This window comes from Arvicola amphibius, chromosome 8, assembly GCF_903992535.2.
Source record: "Arvicola amphibius chromosome 8, mArvAmp1.2, whole genome shotgun sequence".
Classification (NCBI taxonomy): Eukaryota; Metazoa; Chordata; class Mammalia; order Rodentia; family Cricetidae; genus Arvicola; species Arvicola amphibius.
The window spans coordinates 128581575-128599424 of record NC_052054.1 but is presented as its reverse complement, the minus strand read 5'-3'; positions in this window follow the sequence as shown (position 1 = coordinate 128599424).

Below are 17850 nucleotides of genomic sequence, written 5' to 3'. Positions count from 1 at the left end.
GATTAAAGGCGTGTGCTACCACCATCCTCCAGCAATTTCTGAGATGGTCCTAACCTGCCTTTCTGTCATTTTGTGCTACATATTTACATGGAGAGGTATTCTCAGAAACTGCAATTATAATATCAAAATATCAACCAACTCTAAAAATCACTGAAGATGCTGTATATCTGCAGCATCAAATATTCAGGCAACAATTAATTCTTTATGTAAAGAGGTTGGAGATGTGACTCAGCATCTAAGAGCACTAGCTGCTCTTCCAGAGGACCTGCCTTTGCCTCCCGCCACCTACATCGTGCCCACAACTGTGTGTAGTTCCAGTTCCAGAAGACACAACTGTCTGTAGCTCTAGTCTAAGAGATCAGGAGATCCAGCTTCCTCTTCATGCTTCCAGAGGCATTGTCCACACTTGATGCATAGACGTATATGGGCAAAACACCAAGACAGACACCTGAAATAAAATAATTTAAATATTTAAATGAATAAGAGCAACCATCTCATTAGTTTGCAAATTTCCTTTTGTCTTTGAGAAATAATAAAGCTATCTGTATACGAGCGTCATTTTGAAATAAGTCACATCATGATTTACCGTCAGTGAACGCTTCAGTGGTGCATGTGTTCTACACACTTGCATATCTGGGCTCTCATAAAAATCCCTCAAGTGAAAAGAAGTCGTAAGTGGAGGAAGTTCTAGAAGCCTTGGCCTGGCAGGCACCCACGGCTTTTGTCCCCAACTACATAATGTATTCAGCCGTTGTCGAACTTCCCCATCAAGATCCTCCAGAGAATAGAACAGAATGAATGACTCCGTGAACACCCAGGGAAAGCTCCAACCACTAACCCTGCCAGCCAAACTAGGCCTTGGTTTTATCTTACAAATTCTACCACAGGATGATAGCCAGGTGTGGCGACAAGCCTGCAATTCCTGCATTTCAGAGGCAGAGACAGGAGGATTACAAATTCAAAGCCAGCCTGAGCTATAGAGCAAGAGCAAGAGAGGAAAGAGAGAGAAAGAGAAAGAGAGAGAGAGAGAGAGAGAGAGAGAGACAGAGAGAGAGACAGAGAGAGAGAGAGAGAGAGAGAGACAGAGAGACAGAGAGAGACAGAGAGAGACAGACAGAGAGAGACAGAGAGAGAGACAGACAGACAGAGAGACAGAGACAGAAACAGAAACAGTGTGAGAGACAGAGAGTGAGAGACAGACAGAGACAGAGTGAGAGACAGAGATAGAAAGAGACATAGACAGAGATAATAGAAACAGAGACAGAGGGGGAGGAGAGAGAGACAGACAGAAAGGAGAGGGAGACAAACCAAGGGACAAGAAAGAGACAGGGAAAGGAGAGGCAAACACACATACATGGAGGGGGTCCTGGGTACCTGGGAAGACAGCTCAGTCAGTAAATTCACCAGGACCTGAGTTTGATCCAATCCCAGCTTGAAGATGGATACTTGTAACCCCAGCATTGAGCAGGTAGAGGCAGGTAGATCCCTAGAGCCCATGTGCCTGTGAGCCAGACCAGCCCACTCAGCAGACTCCAGGGCCATGAGAGTGATCGAGCAAGGTAGATTGGTACCTTGGAGGAAAAATAGTGTACATTGACCCCTGGAATCATGTGTACATGCACACACACACACACACACACACACACACACACTCAAGGCATGCTATCAGAAGACTGTTGGCTTTCATGTGGAAATATTTAAATTGCTGTATTCGAGCAATACTATCTGCTATACTGCTGTAACTAAGTGAGCTCAGACCTCGATGTTTTAACGCTTTACAAACGTCCATGAGCATGAAGTTCCTGAGAGTGTGGCTGGTAGGTTGGACAGCCTGCAGTCTCATCATGCCGTCCCACCCTCCTTCAGGACCGCTACGTGCTTTGCACTCAGCCGGCAGATGGGGGAAAGATCGCTTCTTAATTCTTGGACCCAGAACTGACAGCATTCTTCCCACATTCCATGAGCAAGAATTTGTCACGTGGCCCCACTGACGTGTGGGGTAGCTGGATGTACAGTCCCTGACCACCCGCATGGCTCCCCTCAGACATATGGGTAGCTGTGAGTTCTTACCTCATCACTTGCTTTAGTGCCTCCAGACCCCCAAGTTTGGGGGCGGTAACTCAATCTTCCTGAATCCAGAGGTGAGCTTTACCCTTCCCTCCCCTCCCCCCACAGCATTGCCTTTTGCCCCCAGAAGGGTGCCCACCCCACTTTACAAGCACAAAGATTTAATCACTTTTTTAGCACACCACAGATTTTATTTGTGGACTCGGTGAGAACCAGTTTTAATGTGTTTCCCTTTTACTCCCTCCTCTCTCGAGCATCTTTTCTCCCTCTCAGTCCTGTTAGGTACCATCAGGATTCCAAAAGTGGGCCCAAAGCCATGTAATATTGTCAGGAAATGGCTGGCTGGCCGTCCACCAAGAGGCCTTCCAAAGTGGCATTATCTTAATGAATTTTTCACAGTTCACGGTCTGGCCAGGAGACTTACAGATCCAAAAATTCAATCTTATTAGTGTTCCAGGATTTGTCTGACTTAGGAAAGCTGCCCTGTGTAAACCAAACCCACAAAATACCCAAATTCACCAAAATGTCGATAGCTCTATTGACAAGTGGTACAAACTGTCGAGGAGATCAAACACTCAATTATTCTATTCAGACTTCTTTTCTCCTCTCTGAAGAAAATTTGCTAAGAGGATGAAATTATAATCTAAAAGCTCCCTGGTGAGTCTGGAGTCCAAGCGTGGCTTGTTTAGCTAGACGATTTGAAAGCTGAATGGCATCAGGCAACTGGGGGCTGATGATGCTACAGCCTTGGGGATGCTCTCCAGCTTAGGGGGACAGGGCTGAGTCTTAACTCCATGCTCAGCAGCATCCTTTCTGATTGACATTCCCTTTTGAGACTCATCAATGGAGCACCATCAATAGAGTTCCTTCTAGATCTACACTCTGCCTGACAAGGAGATTGGAGTCTCTAAAGTGCTTTCCATGGTTTGGCCTTGTCTGCCGTGCTAATCAAGTCATCTAGACACTGATCATGGAAGGAGAGGGCAGGGAACAAGTTCTCATCTCAAACCGTTCCAACTGGTGTCACCAAGAATAAAATGAAGAGTTTATTTGGTGATCTTGGTAAGAAAGATGGAACAGCTGTAGGTCTTTGACTGAGAGGGGAGCTGTCTTTTGCTGGAACCAAGGCAGACCTGTTAAGACGCCAGCAATCCTCCCACTCGAGGTCATAGCCAAGAGCTGCTGGCACAAAGAGCATACTGAAGGATGAATCCCAGTCAAAGTCAAGAAAGGATGCCAAACTCAGGGACAACCTCTGGTTTCAGTAAGAACTAGAGAGTGGATGGATCAGGGAAAGGTCACTAGCAGAGGATCCAAGCGAATGAGTGCAGTGGAGACTTGAAAACACAGCAGTTCCTGAAGGCTTTTTTTTTTTTAACTGGGAATCATCTCTTTGAAACAAGTGAGTTAGTTAGACGCTGGTCTGTCTGGAGAAGCAACTGTTTAACTGAGTTTTCCACATTAATTGGCGATGTCATGAGATGGTGGGGATGGGATAGAGTATGGAGAGCTAGGGAAAAGCAGCCACATCAGACAGTCCTCACACTCAGCCCCAGACACAACCAACCAACAAGGAAGAAGAGGTGCCTTGTCCATCTCTGACAATAAGTAAAAGCTCGACTTCTCAAACTCACTTTGCCTTTTCGAGCTTTGGTGCTATCCCCTTACGTGAGAAATTTAACAACAGTGCTATCCCGGGACATCTTGTGAAGACTCTGTCTGTCATCATAACACTCTGTACAAAGATGCTAAGAGCAGCAGCAATACTGCGGCCCCTTTACCTTCACATCCGTTCGTGTCCAACACTGAAACAATCAGCCCACTGAAAAGGCTTAGTGACTTTTATAAAACTTTTGTGCATATAAGATATACGCGTACATATTTAAAACAGAAAAACAGCCCAGCAACCGGTTTCTAGACAAAGAAACAGGTTGCTTAGTAACATCCCAGTGGCTTCCCCGTGTCCCCTTCCATCCGCACAAGAGTCACTACTATCCAAACTTCAGACACGGAGACGGGCTGGTCTTGTCTGCTTTAGGACTCTGCGTAACCTGAGTCTCAAAGCTGTCGCTTCATGTCTTACAGTCCTGCACTGTGTGGACAGGCCATGACCGCATGGTGGTGGAGGACGTTTGAGCTGATTCCTACTTTGATATTATGAAGAACGTTGCTGTGGGAATTCTTGTACCTGTCCTTGAGTACGCATATATAAACATTATATATTATCCATTGTTGTGCAGCTGATTTCCATAATACTAAAGATGACACATACTTGCTATCTCACCTTTTCCATGGGGTAGCAGTACATCTTACCTGAGTCTGCTTGGAATGGATGATTTTTCACGTTGCTTTTTTTTAGTTAAAGAATTCAAATTTTCAATTTTATTTTCAACTATAAGAATATATCTAAAAGGAAAGATATATCTATAGAGATGGGGGAAAGCATGCTAAACTATATTTATGCTTTCAAGGTTCTCTTTTTGCGTAGAATATTTTATTTGTTCTTTGAGAATTTCATACATGTATGGAATGTATTTGATCATGTCAATCTCTCATTTTTACTTCTTCTACTCCCTAAGACATTCCTCTCTTAACTTGATACCCACTTCTTTTTTCATATATATAAAACCCACTGAGCCCAATTAAGGCTACCTGCACACACATGGGTGGGGGCAGCCATCTGCTGGACCATGGCAGACTGCCAGTAGTTATACATACTCCAAAAAATGACTGCCCCTCATAGCTCCTCCCAGATCCATGGGGACTGTTGACTGGTCTGATCTTATGCAGGTCTTGTACAGGTGACCACAGATGCTGTGAATTCATGAGGCAACTGCTTTGTCGTGCCCAGAAGATGGCACTTAACAACTCTCTTGTCCATCCTCTGGCTCTTACATCCTTTCCACCTGCTTCCATGATGCTTCCTGATCCTTGGGGTTGGAGGGAGTAATGTAGGGTGAAGATTTTCTCCACATAGAGTTAACACCATTCAACTTGGAGATGGTTATTTCCCTGCCTGGTGAGTGGCAGCATCAAAGCATGGACACCCCCTGGTGCTACAGATTCTGCTACCAAAATTGCAGTTCTGTGCAGCTTAGCACGAGAGTGACGATCCATTCCTGTTGCTCAAGTCCACTGCTTAGTATCAGAGCCCCTCACAATGGCCACTACACAAGGCAGCAATCCCAGGAGGCAGAGACAACTGGGGTCACCTTACTCTGACTGGGAACAGAGTTGTTCAACTGTGAACCCTGCTTCAGCTTTGAAAAACCACTAGTTTTCTAACATGGGGATACTAGTTGATATCCATACCAGCATCTGCTCCACTTCTGGAATTGGGCTGATACAGGTTTCCTTCTGGCATGAGGGATCAAGTTGTTTCTGATAGGAAGAAAAAAGGGAAGAAAAACAGGGTTTTGCTGCATGAGCTGTGAGGGTCAGACCTCAGCCCGACTGAGGTTCTTTCCTCACAGTGCTTGCGCCCTCAGCACAAGGCCTTGTAATACAAAGTCAAAAGAGCTCAACGCCGGTATCACCATTGGTGTGGGAGACGCTGGGGACAGAATGCGGTCTACACATTCATCCAAGTCCCCTGAAAATCAGTCACCATTACCCACCCAGGGAAGACCCGCTGAAGTGGACTCTGAGTCCAGACCTGAGACCTCGCCCTAAAGTGGTCTTGCTGAGCAGTGGCACAAGGGCTCTGCCAATGACCCCCTTTGACAGCAAGGTCCTGATGGCACTCACTAAGTGTTTAGTGACGGCAGTTTGAGCATCTGCCCACCGCAAGTGCTCTCTAAGTTTCTCCATCTGAAATGGAGCACCTGCCCCAGATGTAAAAGGAAGTGGAGAAAAACAGTGGAAGCTGCATATTTGGGAAATCTCAGTGAGTTTCATTAATATTTCTGCCCAATTATGTCTGGCAGGGTAGACTCCTGAAAGCCACTTAATAGTGGCAATAACAACCATGGGGTGGTAATACGAGTTCCTTGGATATGAAAAAGTTTTGAAAATGGTTTCAGACAAGTTCTTAAGGGATGATTGATTTGCGTGGGTTCTGCATCAAACTCCTTCGGACACCTGTGAAATGTTGAGCTAATTGGGGCTTCTGCTGCTGATTGTGAAGGAGTTTGGGGGGTTGCCGTTTCCCCTCCACTGAATTCCAACTCCTTTGCTGCACCCTCTTTCACTGGGGCTGTAGTGTATCAGATGTAAAGGGTATTAAATGAAAGTGTGCTTTTTGTGTGGAAGTCATTACTGTGAACACCTGTTCACTGTTGAGTTTAATTGGCCTACAGCTGGCGCTGATTGTGCGTGAAGGGGGCTGCTCCTCTCGCGGAGGCGCACACTGTCAGTGGTAACAGTGGGGAAGTCAACACTGCGAAGTTCAGCTCCCACAGGGTACAGTCAAGTGTTCTTCGCCCTGTATGGATCGTTGCCTCTGAGGTGCACAGTGGTGAAGGCAGACAGGGGAGAAGAAAAAAAGATGTCACTCCTTGCTCTATTTTAATCACTCATCTCAGCTCTGCACAAAGAATTTCAGGAAGATATGGTGAAGATGACAGACACGGATGCATAATTATTTACGGGAAGAATGAAGAAATGGCAAGTTTGCCTCGAGCAATGATTTAGCATTGTTAACTGCTCACCTATTTCCAGAACGGGCCACACATAAGGCAAGCACCCCAACGTAGCTCAGATAATGGTAAATTAACATTACATTCCCGATTGAAGCATGGAAAGAGAGAGATATGTCTGTAGCCTTTAAAAATACATGTTTTTAAAAAGCCCAAGTTGTTGACTTAAAAAGAACAGATGCTGACTAGCTTATTTCATTTAGATGTAATTCACATTACTTATTCATTTAATATTAAAGTGCGCTGAAACAATGAAGCACGGAATCCACTTTATAAAGGCTCTTGCTCCCCATGAATATTAATATAATTAGCTTCTAGAATTGTGAGGATGACCCAAGTGTCCCAGACGTGGCAGTAATTCTGAAAAGCCATGGGTGTCCATGCCAAAACAAACTTGCTGATTCTTGGCTTTTGGCATTGACCTGGGTTTATTCAATTGATTGAAGAGGTAAGAGGAATTGGGGGTATGGCCCATCTTTGGGTGGGGGGGAATAGACACAACTGCTCATGAGGATAATGAGTTAGGTAAATGATTTTGTCTAAGCAGTGTTCCATGGCTGAGGATGTGGTCCAGAGATGGAGCACACTCCTGGCGTGCACAAGGCCCTGGCTTTGATGCCCAGCATGATGGGGAAGAAAGAAAAAAATATACACTATACCAGGACTCCCTTCTGTTGCTTCAATATCTGCACATCCCCATTGTCCATGGGATACAGAAGCCTCTTGACCATTTGTGCTTGCTAATTCCGAGGTTCATGTTATACATTCCAGTCAAAAAGAAACACTAAGACTGGGACTTCTCCCTAGAGTCAATGACAGGCTTGACATTTAAAAAAAAAAATCACCCTTTCCTGATTTGAGCTCAATAGCCCTCCACATGGTGACACCCTTGGTCCTCAGAAAGGCATCCAACCTGAACTGCATGTGGATCCCTCCCAGTCCCAACCCAGCTTGTTTGTGTCTTGCTGTGCGGTCTTGGGTGAAGTCAGTCCACCCCTGTGAATAGAAGAAGCAGATGAAAAAAAAATTGCAAAATGCTTTGTCAACTGCGAAGAGCCTTACAAATATAAAGGCACTCACGGCTCAAGGGGCGGTTTTCAGTCAAAATGAAAACAGATTTTTCTGCATGAGAAACTGTGTTGCTGTGGAAGATTTCGGGGGGGAAGTGTTTGCCCTCATCTCGATTCTCTTTTGATTCTTTGTGATTAATGATCCCGTTTAAAACAGACACCAAGTGCAGCTCTGCTGCTGATCAATAGAAACTCCTCCCAAGTTGTTTCTATTTCAGTTTTCTGCTCCTTAACCAAATCTTACCATTGTGTCCTTTGAGGAAACACGTCTATGTGCTTGCACACACATGCAGGCACACACCCCCTCTGTTTTGGGGCACAGATGGTAAACAGTTTGAGCTCATATAAATGAGGTCAGAGATGCTTCCTTCTGAACTGGCATGGTCCTTGTGGAGCTAAATTAACCCCCCCCCAGTACTCCCAGTAGGTAGAAAGCGTAATGTGCCCTTGATTGGATGGTGGAAGCAAATTAAAGCCCTTGGGGATTGCACTTCGGGAGCAGAGGCCTGAGGACTTCACCTCTGTGCCCTCCCCAGAGCCATGTTGCTGTTTGGAGACTGTGGTCTCCACTAGGCCAGCTGTTCTGCTCTTAAATGATCAGGCACCAGGGGGTCAGGCTAGAAGAAAAAAATAGTGATTGATGTTCACTTTCCCAAACTAAGAAAGAGAACCACACACGGTGCATTTCCACGCTGGGACTATATTACGTGTGGTGACTCAGGCATGGACTGGAAGACTTTGCTGTCCTGATGCCTTCTGAGTGAAGTCAGAAGCCTGGCTCGCTGTGAGCCACACAGAGGGGACATTGGTGTCACTGAAAGCAATGCAACAACATAGTTGCTTTCTTTGGATTTGGTGTACAAGGTTATGCCATTCTGCCCCCCCACACAATGTTCAAATATAGAAATAAATAAAAGCTGAGCCCACTGAGAGCCCAAGGCCACCTCACAGTGGCAGCAATCCCAAATGTGTGCATCTGGCCACTTGAAGAGCCCAGAGATGCAGGGTGTGCATGACTGAAGCCATGAGTCCCTCGAGATGCAGCCTCTGAGGAGCAGTTCGAGCCATAGCAACTAAGCACACCCCAGTCTGGACCACTGGCTATCACATGCCTGGCAGAACTCCTGGGGCCATTCATCTGACACTCGTGGGTTTGTGTCTCCTTTTCCTGAGGCCACGCGTGGCGTGCTCAGGCCACTCCCACAGAGCCGAACCAGTTCTTCACAAGGGTGGGTGTGGGGGCTACATACATCCCATCTTGGTGAGCACGCTTCCTCATCAGCCTCCCCCCGCCCCCCCCCCGTCCTGTCGTAACTCATTGCAGTCTGGTTGCATGGCAAGAAGAGAATGGTTGGGCATGTGTGCCTCACACACAGCTCCCTCCCTGAGCAAAGCCACGTGTTCCCCCTCCCCAGAGCTGCTCAGCTTCACTCAACTAATTTGGAACAGTGCTCTTAATGCCAGAATAAGTTCTTACACTGTTCTGTAGCCCAGGGTGCTCCGCCTCCAGGCGGATCGGATTAGATGAAGCAAAATCCAATATACCCATTTGTTTGTTATTTGCAGCCTGCCCTGAACGTGGTGGTTTTGTCTGGGTCCTGCCATTCTAGCGGGAAGCTTTAAGCGGTTCTGGCGTTCCCTTGGGGCAGAAGGCCCTTGAAGCCAGGTTCCTCTTCATCACCCTGACTCCTGTTGAGATGAAGGGGCCTTGGAGAGACCATTGCCTAATGGTGGTCAGATCACAGTGTGCGTTCAGGAAATGGTGCTGGAAATACACGCTTGTGAGCTCTGCATTTGGGGATTCTGGCCCAGGAATTTACATTTTTATTAAGTACCCTCCCCAGGTGAACAAGGAACTTTATTTGGAGAAACTGCCTTGAAAGCTGGGACTGGCAAGAGGTCACTACTTTCTTGGCTTTGGACACTACGCTTGCTCACGCTAGATGACCAGGAAATACCTGATCTCAATGAATCATCTGATGACGACAAGAGAGGTATTCCAGTTTGCTGAGAGCAATATTGGAGGCATCTTTCTGGAAAAAAAAAAAAAAAAAAAAAAAAAAAAAAAAAAAAAAAAAAAAAAAAAAAAAAAAAACCTAAGAACTAGTGAATAGAGCCAAAGAAGTCAGACCTTTAGCATGGTAATTCCATTTAGGAAGAATATATACTAAAATAATGATAGGAAAAAATGTGTTGTTTCATTAGAAAAACAATATCGATAAGAAAGAAGTGGGGGGTCCCATAGACAACATGCGATAGGAGTATACCTAGGATACACGGGATGTGTCCTCCTCAAAGGGCATGAAATGCGTGTGTGATCCACGAGAATGTGGCTGAAACCCATCTGCTCCCACAAACATGAGAGCAGATAGGCTAAGACTGAGCTTGCGCATGGAAGCCTTCCGGTATATCAACGAAGGCTTCGGGTGGTTAGTGGTTAATGTTCAGTTGATTCTTTTTATGTGCAAAACAGCTCACATTCACAGAAACTAAATAAAAACAAATGAGTCTGCTGCCACGTGGCTGGCCTGGAGCTCCCAGTAAACATCTGAAGAAAATGACGGGGGAGGCAGAAAGTTGGGCTCGGAGCAAACGCAGCTGAGACGAGCATTAGATTTGACAGACAGAGGAAATCACTCACAGATCTCTGGGTAACGTTCTCCAGTTTCCTCCCTTATGCTCCTCTAGGCAGCCCTGGGGCAACCTTGGGGTCCTGTATCCCCACCTCCCTTCCACTTTGGAAGCTCTCCGTCACACAAAGTCTCTTTGGCCTGATCCCGGGATAGGAGAGCAAAGCCTCTGGGCCCAGGGCAGCTCCGGCAGTACCTCTGCTGAGCTCACGCAGGGATGGCCCTTCTCAGGACTGCGCTGTGCAGGAGTGAGCTCTTAAGAGTATGCTCTGACCTGCCCTGGCCAAACCCTCCTTGTCCCTGGTGCTTCTCACTCAAAGTTCTCAAGGGCACGTCTCTAGGCATTTCTTCCTCGGGGGTCTGTGGATTTAACAGTGACGTCACTAGAGGCACTCTATCCTTAGGACGTCTTGTAAGTGACACCGGGGAGGGCTGGCAAGAGCCTTGCTCTCCGGGAGTGAATCAGGAAGAGTGGAGAAAGTGGTTTCTAAAAGGCCATGCAGTCACTTCCCGCCAAACAGCATTAGCGGCAGCATATCTTCCACAGCCCAGGAAAGGCTGCCAAGACAATGGCATATTGAAGCGCTATGGCTTTGGCTGCCAGTGCCTTCAAAGCCAACCAAACAAACAAATGCAGCACCATGCCTAAACCCACGTCTGCTAAAAACTCTAAGACTATCCACCTGGGAGATACATACCAGGCTCTCTCTTTTAGAATGAGGAAAGCATTTAATATTTTAGCGTTTACTTTGCAGGACTCACAGAGGCTACCCTTTTGCCTTTCCCTGAGCCAGATAGAGAGGCAGCCGGTGGACATTAGCTATAGGGATGGGATAGGTGAGGACTGGGGCAGCAACCAGAGAGACAAAGTTGTACCACAGGGCCAAAGTTCTCAACTTTACCCCCACACCTACAGGGCATGTTCTGGAAACATTGCAGACTCTAAACCCTCTATGATGCAGGGGACTGTCTCCAATGGCAAAATGCTACCCAATGTTTAAATGCCTAGTGCCTAAGAAGCCAATTTGAAATTGTTTATAATTTATTCAAACCCAGATCCTCACATGGATTCCCAAGAGAGCCTTGTTCTCCCTGTGTGGTCACTTCCTACTCTCCTGGCCCCCAGCAGCTACCACAATTTTTTTTTCTCTAATGGTTTTACCTACTTAGGATGTTTGCTTCCTCTAAGTGTAAATAGTCTGGTGGTTGAGGTTACGGAGCATTGTAAATGATACGAAGCAGGGCAGTGTGTCTGATGGCGCTGAGAACCGTGACAGGTACTGAACCACACAGCAGCCGTCTGCATCTGTGGGCATGAGATGACACTGAAGAGCTGGGCAGGGCAGGGCATTTGTATTGCTCTGACAAAGCAATGTAGCCTCTGTTCCTGCAGCTCAAAGGTCGCAGGTGTGGCAGCCTCAAAACTGTGTAGTACAGACTCGCATGTGGGAGCATTTGTGGTGAGGGTCCTGGACTGGACAGATAGGGACATGTGTAGTTTCTGTGCAGATGAGGAAGTGTTCTCAGGTGCCTCGTTCCAGATGTATATCTTCCACTGAATCCTCAGTAATAATCTCCCCACTGGCGGAGAGAGGGGGCCAGTCATCACAAATCATGAAGCAGCAGAGAATTTTGAGAGGGTTCTCCTCAGGTTTCGCTTGCAATGGTAAATTAGAATCGGGGAAAGAGAGCTGTCTGTAAAACAGTTCATGAAAACACTACTTAAAATAGTATACTACCCACAAAATTCATGATAGTGGCTGCCTCTTGGGAGAGAAAAATCACTTCCCTTGTAATGCTTTATTTCTTTCATTTAAAAAACCTTCAATAAAATAGATTAGCATGTTGATATGTAAATGCTAGAAAAGTGTGGCTGTGATATTGATTGTGTAGTCTCTGTAAACTATTGTAATTTTTAAAACTAAATCTGTGTGCAGGGACTGGAGAGATGGCTCCACAGTTAAGAGCATGGCTGCTCTTTCAGAAGGCCTATGTTTGATTCCTAGCACTGACACAGTGGCCCCCAATCATCCATGACTCTAATTCCAGGGGACCCAATGCCTCTTCTGGCCTTGAGGGGAAACAACCATGCATGTGGCACACAGACATACCTGCAAGCACAACACCCACACACATAAAAAAAACTTTTAATATCAAAAAATAAAAAATTTAAATATGTGTGTAGGGTCTTCAAATATTGTAGAAGGCAGACATTGAGCATTCTTGGAGTTCTTTTGACTTTTAAGCCAAATGTGACTCGTTCAACCCAAAATAACAGGAATCCCAAAGAAGAGATGACATGGGAGCAGGATGCTGGAGAGAGGGAGGAGTGGGAGGACCAAGTCAGAGCATTTTCCTGTGACTTCTCACATTTGGAAAAGGTGCCAATATTTCCCATGCACACACGGATGACAGGCACTAATGCCTGAGCCCTTTGCAAGGTAACTGTAGTTTATTGTGTTTATGGGTATTTAAATTGTACCTTTGCTTTCTCTCCCTGCATTGGTTCAGCCATTTCAGTGAATCTTTTATATTCTCCGAATGGCATTCAGAGCTAGATGAGTGACCCCCCCCCCCCCCGCACTGGTCTTCGGAGGCTAATTGGGACCCAGCTGAGGTTGCAGCTAGGAGTTGATGCCTGTGAGACACCTGCACCAGATTAAATGTGACCACAAAACTCTACTTCTCTCCCATCAAAGCAGTCAAGTGCATTGTCCAGTCCCTGAACTTGAGCTGACCGTGACTTGACCAATAGCTTTCAGAAGGTGTCCTGGCTCTTCCAAGACAATGCCATGGAACATTAAGGCTTAGAGCTTCCCTTGACTCTCCTAGGGTTACTGTAGTTGGTTGTTGTTGTTTTGGTTTTTTAGGTTTGGGGGAGGTTTTTTGTTTGCTTGTTTGTTTGTTTTCGTTTGGTTTTACTCTTTGCCTGCCACCCAGCTCCCAAATAAATGCGCAGAGACTTATTTCTAGCCAGCTTTTCTTAACTTAAATTATCCCATCTACTTTTTGCATCTGGCCTTTTATCTTTCTCTATTCTATATAGCTTTCTTTACTTCTTACTCTAAAGTTTGCTGTGTAGCTGGGTAGCTGGGTGGCTGACCCCTGGTATCTTCCTCCTTTTCTAGCTCCTCCCCTCTTCTCTCTCTTCTTCCTTTTATTCTCTCTGCCTGCCAATCCTGCCCATTTCTCTCTCCTACCTTGCTATTGGCCGTTCAGCTCTTTATTAGACCAATCAGGTATTTTAGACAGGCAAAGTAACACAGCTTCACAGAGTTAAATAAATGCAACATAAAAGAATGCAACACATCTTTATATTAAACAAATGTTCCCCAGCATAAATGGATGTAAATGAAAATAGTTAAGATAATATTCCACAGCAAGTTCCACTCAGAGAAGCCAGCACCTTAGAAAGATGGTACTCTATGACAGTCATACTGAAAGGGAGCACAAACAGAAGCAAATAGATGGCAGTAAGAGAATGACAACCAGCTCACAGGGCCTCGCCATTACAACTGACACCAGAACAGAAGTGAAAAAGCCATGTTGCACATCTCAACCCAGCAGGAGCAGACATGACACTAAACAAGAAAAAAACAAGGCAGAAACGGGAAATCCAAGTGTCAGATTCCCAGCCTCGGATCCATAGACCCAACTAAACTACCCCTGCTATGTCCAACCAGTGATCCACCCCTGTGATTGCAGGAGAGGAATAAACTATTCCCAGGGAGCCCCAACCAGATTCCTGACCCACAGAATCCTAACACCACCATGTTTGGTACTGGGTGCGCTTCCCCTAGCCACACAGTCCCTGAAATCTGATTACTGCTGGGGCTGAAATGATGAGTTAGTGGTTAAGAGAAGTTACTGCTCTTCCAGAGGATCGGATTCAGTTCCCAGCACTCCCATGTTGCCTCACAACCATCATAGCTCCAGCTCCAGAGATTCCAGTGCCCTCCTCTGATTTCCAGGGCACCAGGCATATACATGGTGCATATACATACATGCAGATAAAACACCCATGTGCATAAAAATGAAATAAATAAAGCTAAAAAGGTTTTGATTGCTATTAGGCAGAATGATAATTCATCAGTTAAGAGTACTCGTTGCTCTTACAGAAAACCCAGCTTCAGTTACTAACACCACAAGTCAGTTCATGACTGTGTATATCTATAATTGTAGACAGTTCAACACTTCTTCTGGTCTCTGTGGGCACTTCACACATGTGATACATAGACACACACATGAGAAAAACACCATACACACAATACCTATCTATCATGGCTCAAAAAAATCATTTGGTCCTTTATTCTGAGAATCACATGCCAGGAAAACCACTTCAGACCCCTCACTATACCCCAACAAAATGGCCTGTGTATACCACCAAACAAGCTTCCAAGTCAGGCATGCCCATGTCTGCTGGCCAAGTGCTCAAGGAATGCCTGGGCCTAATGCAAGCACTTCTTCCCCTGGTCTGAACTGTCAAAACCACTGGAGCATGGCTGTGGTGAGCCCACAGACAGCTGACAGATCGACGGGGCTCTCCCCCGGAAGGGATAGTCCACTCCACCTGGAGAACCCATTTTGCAGAGCTGCGGGAACATCTGTCCTTTGGATAAGTCACTGTCAATTCTGTAAAAATCCTGTGAAATCATAGCATTCCTCCCTTCTATAGCATCCCAGCGGTGTATAAACCTGACTTTTCCTGCAGGACAACTGGATACCATGAAGCCATGGTGTGAAAAAGATTCAGTCAAGTCCTTGTTCTCATAGCCAAAATCTACATAAAAATAGTCCCCACAAATCTTCTTTATTGACAGTGGTCACTGATAAGAAAGGAGCCTCATACAGGAGGTAATGTCTGCGCTAACAGCAGCCTCAGGAAGTGTATGTAATCTACTGGTCTTCAGCTCTGACTTAACAGGCTACTAATATTCTGTATTTACCCTTGACCTTGGTTTCAACCACCATAGGAAATTAACTGTTTATATAGTAAAAAGGCCTGAGTTGCTAAAACTAGCTTCAGAAAGAAAAAATTTTCACCTTGGCACCCTGCTCGAGTCAAAAGCAAGGTCCCAGAAGAGATTCCTTTTAACTCAACCAGCTAGATGTTAATGCAAATCAAGGCCAGTACTCGATACCCTCAATAAGTGGTAGCAATAGAGCTATCCTCCAAACAGTCCTTAGAGCCAAGGCTCACTCTTCCCTGTTGTCACATCCAAGTTGCGCTCAGCCTGGTCTGAACAAGCCAGAGTTCCACTGAGGCTTCAGAGAAGTAAATCCATGTTTGCAGGCCCCTCCTCTTTCCAAGCAGTCCAGGTTACAAGTGAGGAGGTGGCTGTTCTGTTTCCATGCTTCCCACTGCTATTCTTTTTAAAGATAAGATGGGAGGAGAGGCCAGTTCCACGAGGGGCCGTGGCGGGTGACCCGAGGCCTCAGCGGGTCCCTTTGGTGGGTGGGAGACCACAGCGAGTGAGAGACAGGCAGATACGCCATGCAGAGAGTTTCCGTATAGAGTTTATTTAGTGGGTTATGGAGGGGAAAGGGGGAAGGGGAGAAGGGAGAAAGAGAGAGAGGGGGACAGAGGAAGGAGAAGAGAGAGGGGATAGGGGATAGTGAGAGAGTGAAGCAGCAGCCACCTCTTCAAAAGAGGGACGTGAAGAGAGAGAGCTCAGGCTGGAGGAGGTGGGAGACCAGCTTGCCTCAGCCAGAAAAGAGAGTTGAGAGTGGGCGGGGCTTGTCCCTAAAAAGGACGGGATATCCAGATCATAACACCCACGCCAAGAATTAGTATGAGAGATGTGTCCCTGCTGTTACAGTTGTTGACACTGTCAATGGGACAGTTTCGTATAATTTGAGTTTGAGATTATATTCTTGTTTCATCATTCAAATTAGACCTGGGTCTCACGCGTCACCGGCAAGATGCTAATGCAGATCAAGGCCAGTACCTGGTACCCTCAATAAGCGGCCAGCTTTGGGTATCAGATACAGTTTGACATTTATGTCCATGGAATTTCAAATCCACTGAAGCTAGAAATGATCTGTTGACCCTTGGCCCCAGCACCTAGATGAGCTGCAGGCTAGCTGCTTCATCCTCAACTGCCCTTCTGTTTTTCAGGCAAGAAGCAAAGATGAATGTAAGTCCATGGCATCTAAGTTCACCCCACAAACACTGTGTCTGTCAGTTTCAGAACCCCACTTAGTAGGTTATTCTTATATCTCATTGGCCAAGACTAGGTCACATAAGCCCTAAACCTAATTAAATGTATCCTCGTAGGAAAGGGGATGTTTTTAACTAGACACACAGTAACCCTGCACAAAATAGAGCCACTACATAAGGAAGAGGGGTAGACTAGGGGCTGGATCTACTGTGAGGTCTGAATCTAAAGAAAATGAAAAGACTGGGCCTGTTTTCATCATTGAGAAAGAAACAAGGACCTAAAAATATGTGTCTGGACATGTTTACCCAAGGTCAAGCTAGGACTTCATTTTTTTTGTGTGTGTGTGTAAGGTTCTACTGAGAAACACATGCTCAACTGGCCATTAGAAGCACGCAGTTGTTGTAAGGGCTCCTTTTAAATAAATCACTCTGCTGTCAGAAACTGAGCACAGCCCCTCATCCTTTGGGCTCCTCCATGAAACGCCAGACCACATCCCTTTCCTTTTGTTTGCCTATGTTGTGTTGCAAATTAAGTTTTAAAAGACATTGTTTTTTCCCAAAAGAAAATTTAAAGACTAGAGCACCCCACATCCACCACCCAGGATAATGAACTATAGCTGCTGTCATCCCAAGAGGCCTTAATGACAGTGTTCAATGTGTGTGTGGACAGCTGAAGCTTCCTTTAAAGTTGTCCCTGTGAATGGGCTTCAAGATGTTTTGACTGTTATCTGTTACAAAGAAACGCTCTATTAATTGCATATTGTCATAGCTCTTAGTCCAATGTAACTGTTAGCCCAACAAAGCATTCTCGGCTTGGGAGGAGGAGATGGGAACACAGCCTAATTTTTTTTTCCATTGGGTAAGTGTTCTCTCTAAGTCCCACTCAGTTCCATTCCTAAAGTTTTCTTGCAGAAAATCAAATGGAAGGATGTGGCTGTTCTTGTGTGACATCAGCTCTCTTCCATGCAGGATGAGTGGGGTGCTCTCACTCCAACACCTAGCAGTGCCCTGAAATTCTCAGGAGGCATCCCTCTGCTCCATCGCTGGGGACAGTAGGGACCCAGAAGCCACCCACAGCTCAGACGGTGGCACCAATTGCTTCCAGGCTTCTCACTGTGCTCTCTTCTGCTGCCTCTGTAACCTATTGCTGAAGAAGGCATGATTTAGGAAATGACTGGAAAAGTCATGTGAGTAATGAGGTCAGAGAGAAAAGGAGAAGGGTAGGTAGAAATGCTCACAATTTTTCTTTGGAGGGATATTAACTATTCTTTAACTCTGGGGGAAAG